Below are 5,654 nucleotides of genomic sequence, written 5' to 3' on the forward strand. Positions count from 1 at the left end.
CTCTGCACCAAAGGTTCTGTTTTTACATACGTATCTATGCAAAGAGAGGTTTTGTTGAATATGGAAATTAGTGCTGTGGGAGCCAGTGCCTTGCTGATAAAGAACATTTATCTAACTTCATCAGCCCGTCTGCAGTGATCAGATGGTCAGAGCAGTAGCCCCATAACTCTTCAAGGTCAAACCTTTTTTTTTTTTTTTTAATTTTTGCTTTTTAGGGCTGCACCCGCAGCATATGGAGGTTCCCTGGCTAGGGGTCAAATCACAGCAACAGCCACTGGCCTACACCACAGCCACAGCCATGCAGGATCCGAGCCGCATCTGCGACCTACACCACAGCTCACGGCAATGCCAGATCCTTAACCCACTGAGCGAGACCAGGGATCAAACCCGCAACCTCATGGTTCCTAGTAGATTTGTTTCCGCTGCGCCACGACGGGAACTCCAAGGTCAAACCTTTTTTTCCCCAAATAATTCGCTTTTCTTGTTTTAAAAAATGCATAGCTTAAAGTAAAATCTCCCTTTAAAAAAAAGACAGAGAACTGAACCCCAGTAAGTTGACTACCACATAAACGCTTGCTCTCGAATTATCAAGAACCATTCAAATCAATCTGTTTAGAATAGTTTGTCAATATGAATTAAGGACTGGTAGCAATGGAAAGACCTAAAGAGGTGTCTTTTCTAGTTAAATCGCTCTCATTCTTTCCATTAGTCCTCCTAGGGCAGCTTCTGGACTTTTCATCCTTCTCGGTTTTGGCAACATACCTGTTAAACCAGAACTGAACACCAGACAAGGATGGGGGACACAGAGAATGGTCACGTGGTTAATGCTCTTGTCCCATGTCTCACGGGATTGTGTGTGTGGGGGAGTGGGGAAGAAGCAGGGTGGCGGGGTTGGCGGGGTTGGCGGGGTTGGCGGGGGTGGCGGATGCTGAGTAAACAGCAGGAAAGAAGACCAGGCTGTGCTGAGGGAGCGCTCCTGAAAGTATTTGGAAACCTGATGGAGCAGAAGATTACCTTTGCTTGTATTTTATGATTTTGCAGTTTAAACCCAGAGACGCTGAACTTGTCAGGCCTAAGGGATACATTTGGGACTAGAAAAGGCAGACAGACTTCAGAAAGTTGGTCGCCGAGGAGTTGCGGCAGGGATGCAGGAAGTTAAGTGTGAGGTTTGGATGAGTTGGGAAGGATCCAGGCTGTTTTCTTTCTTTTCTTCTTCTTCTTTTTTTTTTTAATGTCTTTTTGTATTTTCTAGGGCCGCTCCACGGCATATGGAGGTTCCCAGGCTAGGGGTGCAATCGGAGCTGTAGCCACCGGCCTATGCCGGAGCCACAGCAACTCGGGATCTGAGCCGCACTTTTGACCTACCCCACAGCTCACAGCAATGCCGGATCCTTAACCCACTGAGCAAGGCCAGGGATTGAACCCGCAACCTCATGGTTCCTAGTCGGATTCCTTTCCGCTGTGCCACAATGGGAACTCCCAGGGTTTTCTATTTACCTGCCTACAGAAGTATATTTCTTTTCAAACCAGATTTTATAATCATATTTGGCAGCTTGCTCTAGCTGTGTTCGTCTGATACTTAGGAAAACTCATTTAGAATATGGTTTCATTTCCTTTAAACTGAAAATTAAGTGATTAGGTAATAGTTAAAAATTTTACAGTGATGCTTAAGTGCTGTATAAAAATGCTAATTCTTATTTGCTAATTGAAAAAGATGAACAAGAGAAAGATACATCGGAACAGTCTGTCAAAGACGACTTTGCATGATGTGAATATGCCAGTCATTGCCTCTAGGCTTTAACAGAAACTTTTTTAATAAAGCAGTTGTTTCAGAAGTTCCCACTGTGGCTCAGCAGTAACGAGGCCCTGGTATCCAGGAAGTTGCAAGTTCAATCCCTGGCCTTGCCTCAGAGGGTTAAGGATCTGGCATTGCTGTGAACTGTGGTGTAGGTCGCAGACCCAGATCTGGCATGGCTGTGGCTGTGACATAGGCCAGCAGCTGCAGCTCTGATTCCACTTCCATATGCTTCGAGTGTGGCCCTAAAAAGACAAAAAAAAAAAAAAAGAAAGAAAGAAAACTTTTTTTTAGCGCCGCATTCTTTCATTAAAGGGTTTTTTTTAGATTTATTCAAGTTCTTATTTACAAAGATACAGAATTTTTACCGAAAGATTGGAAAACATTGAGTTCTGTGTCATTTATAGTGACTTGCTCTAAGAAACCACCCAAACTACTAGTTTCTTCACCAGAATCCTCATTGTATCACTAAGTAAGAGATGAGGCCCTTTTTCTGGAGCAAGCAGATATTCTGACCTGCATTTTGTGAGCGCCCTGCTGCCTTTCCCAGACCCTACGACACCCCTCTTCGTGTCTGGGTGGAGTGCCCCTCGTCCACCTGTGCCCATGGCTTGGGGTGAGAGGCATCTGTACCTGCTTTCATCCCCTCTCGCCTCTGTGCTTGGCCCTTTCTGCCGGCATGTCCTTCCTGTGTCCCGTGCTTGCAAGGCAGGGGTCTGTCATCCTAGACTCTAGGGCTGTGTCCTAGAGGGTGGCCCTCGGTTCTGCCGCCAAGACCTGGGCTTGTCTGCTCTGGCTGGCTACCAACTAGACACCGACTAACTTTGGCTGCTCCCCCTCTGTGAGCTAGAAACATAGTAACAGCATCAGCTTGAAACAGCCTCCTGAGCACCAGGCACTGTGGCTAGGACAAAATGCACTTAAATAGCAATTAAAAGTAGCTGCCAGTTTTGTCTGCATTTATTCAAATGACTTGCCGTAAAGGTGCCTTTATGATAGGCATGGTTCTGCCATTAGGTCAGCCACTGCCTCCCAATCTTTACAGTTTCCACAGAGTGGCTGCTGGACATTCTTGCAGCTTCCCCAGGACGTCAGTAATGCTCTCAGGCTTCCCATCTCTGGATCCTAATTGCAAAACAGCAGCAGCCCTGCCTGGTCTCCATTCTCTCCTGAGCACTCAGTGGTCTTACTCCATCCTTACCACTTAGGTTCCAGGGTATTGTTTAGAATTTTCTTTCCCCTCTGTATTTAAGGCAACATTAACCCAGCTGGCAAAGCAGGTCATTTCCTGGAAAAAAAGGCAATGCACCTTTGTTTCATTTGGACCCGGCCTCGTTTTGTATATTCAGGCTGTTTATCTGTGGAACCCTTTGCAAATCCCTTTGAAGATTTGCATTGGCTCTGCCAGAGGCCCAGGCCCTTCCAACTCAGGGCTACTTTCTTTTTCTTTTTCCGGCTTGGGAGGGGGGTTGTGGGGAGGTTCCTGGACCACACAGGTAGGGTGAATTTAATGATAAATCCAGCAAAGCACGCACCTGCTATTATGCTGAATCCAGCATGCCTGCTTCATGTGGTCCTCAGTCTTTGCAGATGACTGGTTTTTCTTGTCTATTCCTTCCCTGAACAAGTAGCACTCTGAGAGTCCCTGGCTTCTCTTTCTACCTGGTACAGCCTGGGATCACTCTTCCTGGCTTGCAGAGGACTCCCCAAGCCAGCCTCTGGGTATCCAAGGTTAGCCCGTGCTGAGCTCGGCCCTACATGTAATGCTTTTCCTCTGGTGTAGGAGCCCCTCTGTTTTCCCCTAAGGATTTCCCTTACTTTTTATGAGCTCAACTGTGCCTCTAAATGGGGGTAGTTGTTATGTATTTTTTTATAAAATTTCTAGGTGTCTGGTAGTGAGAACATCTTTCTAAATATGTCTTGCCTACCATCATCCTTATTTTCTTTTATACGAAATAATGTGGTACATTCATTTTTTTAACAAAATCAAATGCCACATCAAGGAAGCTGGAACGGCAGGATGTCCTCGTTTTCACAGACAGAAAAAGCATCATTATTTGCTTCTTTAAGTGAGAAGTGCCTTAGACATGCCAGGTCCGCTGGAAGTGGCTGCAGAGCCGAGGCCGGTCTGGTTTTTCACCGCCTCCATTCTTCACTTTGCTGCTCTTATTCTTTAGGTCAGCCCGTCACTTTCTGCAAGGTTGACAAATTTCCTGCTATAGGCAGGCAGGAAAGGCACACCCGGGCCCCATTTCCTGGGATTTGGTTAAATTCTGTTTGTTTGTTTGTTTATCACAGAGATTAAAATGGCTCTTGTGCAGATCGATGTTTCAAAATTTGACCATCTGGACACCAAACCCATCTGTCCCCAGGGTAGGGGTGAATGGTGATGAATTGCTCTGTCCCTTTCATGGAGGTCCAGGGGGTGTCTGGGCACTCGGGGAGGCAGATGGCTAGGTATGGACTCGGAGGTAAGGGCAGTTTGGCGAGAAACAGGTCCTCCGGTGGGCAGCAGGCGGTGCTTAAAAGGGTAGCGAGCTCAAGGTCAGGCTGCACGGGTCCGCCTCCTTTACCAAGGGAATCTCGTGCCTCCTGCAGTCAGCGTCCGCTGCACCTGTAGCGCTGAGACGGGTGGGGCGGCTGCTCCGTGAATATTTGACCAGTCAATGCATACGTTCCCTTTCAAACAAGATTCATCCAAAAATAAAAACTACGCTTAATGATCTTGTAAACTTGCATTTAAGCAAAAAGTGTGGAGTTTGAGAAGCAGGGTTTGTTGCACAAGTTTTTCCCATCACAGACTTTCCTGAGAGGCAGTTCTCCGTCTCCACTGTAACCTTTTCATAACCTGTCGTTAGCGTGGTCATTCTTGAGATGCAGCTGCCAAGGCTGAGCTCTGTAAGTGTCATTTACTTAAATACGTATTTTTATGAAGCATGCAAATTCGAACAATGGCGTCCTTGTGAGTCTATCAAATAAGGAACTCAAAACACAAAGCAAACGTTTGTCTTTCAGATCTGAGAAGCAATGAAATGAAACTACACCTTAAAACCTTTGGAAGGACACGATATGCAACTAAGATGAGTTAAAACATGTTTAATTTTTAGGAAAGGGAAGGAATTTAAAACATTGCAGTCCTAGAGCATTAGACACCTACTTGCATATGCTGTCCTCCAAAAAATATATATACATATATTTTTCCTCCTTTGAGTTTGGCTATTCGGGAGTTGCTTTAACAATTGGAAAAGGAATCCATCAGATAAACGAGTTTTTAAGACAGAAAATCTATGCTTAAATCATTTGTACGTGAAGGAAAAGTAATTTAGCCCAGAGGCAATCGTATCCAAAGGAAAAGGAGAAGTACTTGCCATTATAAAAGGTAGACCCCTGGGGGCCGTGAATCATGTAGTGCATTCTGAATGTAGGCCATCAGAGCAGTGGAGATGATTGAATGCTTTTTATAGATGAAGCCAAGGGAAGGGGCGAAATGGGAATTAGAAAAGTGGGGGCTGACCCACAAGAAGTAGGACTTAGTTTAAAAAAGAAGAATTTCTGGAGCTCCCGTCATGTCTCAGTGGTAGCAAACCTGGCTAGTATCCATGAGGATGCGGGTTCGATCCCTGGCCTCGCTCAGTGGGTTAGGGATCCAGCACTGCCGTGAGCTGTGGTGTCGGGTGCAGATGTGGCTCAGGTCTGGCGTTGCTGTGGCTGTGGTGTAGAATTTCTGAGCTGTAATCACAAATATCCGTTTTTTCTCAAACATGCTTTCAAATCATACAGAAAATAATATTTAATAAAACATGAAACTCGTTTGACTTTATTGAAAAGTCTTCAACATAAGAATATAGGAACTTGGTGT

The sequence above is a fragment of the Phacochoerus africanus genome, chromosome 12, assembly GCF_016906955.1.
Source record: "Phacochoerus africanus isolate WHEZ1 chromosome 12, ROS_Pafr_v1, whole genome shotgun sequence".
Taxonomy (NCBI): domain Eukaryota; kingdom Metazoa; phylum Chordata; class Mammalia; order Artiodactyla; family Suidae; genus Phacochoerus; species Phacochoerus africanus.